The following is a 1,158-nucleotide window of genomic DNA, read 5'->3' as shown; positions in this document are numbered from 1 at the left end:
AGTTACATCCAGCTTCCTGTCCACTGCTTCTACTATACTATACTGGCCTCAGTTTGACTTGTTAGTTATACAGGTGTGGTACAATTTGTTTATAGTCCTGTTAAAGCTTTGTTGAACAGTCTTAAAAAATTGCATTAGGGCGTGGCGCTGATGGTGTAGGGGCGAAGCACGTGACCATGTGCAGAGGCTATAGTCCTCAAGGCAGCTGTCCCGGGTTCGAGTCCCGGACCCAGTGACATTTACCGAATGTCTCTGCCTCTCTCTACCCCTTTCCTGTCTACCTACTGTCAAAAAAATACAAAATAAAGGCCTCTAGTGCTGAAAAACATATCTAAAAAAAAAAAAATTGCATTAGCACAATCTCATACAGATTTTTAATAAAGATCCCATCCTTAATTTGACTTCAGAGATTCATCAAGAAAAATATCCCATATTTAGAAATATAGTGAACCATCCTGAGACCATTGTCTCCCCAGAGGGGACTTAAAGTGAACTGGTGGTCAGTCAAGGGAGCATAACAGGAGAAAGATATATTTTCCTGTCAGACTCGTTTCAGACATCTTTCATTTTTTACAGCCCTCATTGAGGCAGAGCTGCAGTGTAAGGCTATAGATGTATCAGACTTTAAACATCCTAATGTGTCTGTCAAGATAATAAACCATGAGCATCTGTTCTGGACAGCTTATCTGATGACCCAAAGTCAGAGAGAATGAAGAGAGGTGAGTTGGAAAAGTTCAAAGGTTTGCTTTTAAGAGGACTGTGGCTACATTTCAGCACTTAAGAGATAAAAAAAAATAAATGTCTGCAATAAAACACAAGGTTATAACTCACAGCACTTCCTGCTGGAAATCTGTGCTTTATGTCTTCTGTACATTTTTGATTACATCTAGGTCCCAGTGATGGTGTTCTTTTTTTATTTCTCTGTCACTTGAACTATGATTATGTCTATTCTTTAATCTCGTTCAGGCTGTATCGTAGAGGCTGTATAACAGACAAAAAGACAGTTTAATGTGTACCAAACTCACCAGATTCAAAAGACTCAACAAATGTGAGGCCAGACATAATTTATTAATATGTTGTAGGTCAGTAATAGGGTAACTTGTGCAAGATTAATTCAGCTAATCGGGTGTTTAAAAGCCCATAGCTATGGGAAAATTT

The sequence above is a fragment of the Girardinichthys multiradiatus genome, chromosome 3 (genome assembly GCF_021462225.1).
Source record: "Girardinichthys multiradiatus isolate DD_20200921_A chromosome 3, DD_fGirMul_XY1, whole genome shotgun sequence".
NCBI lineage: Eukaryota > Metazoa > Chordata > Actinopteri > Cyprinodontiformes > Goodeidae > Girardinichthys > Girardinichthys multiradiatus.
The sequence above is the reverse complement of the archived record's forward strand: the minus strand, read 5'-3'. Positions refer to the sequence as shown.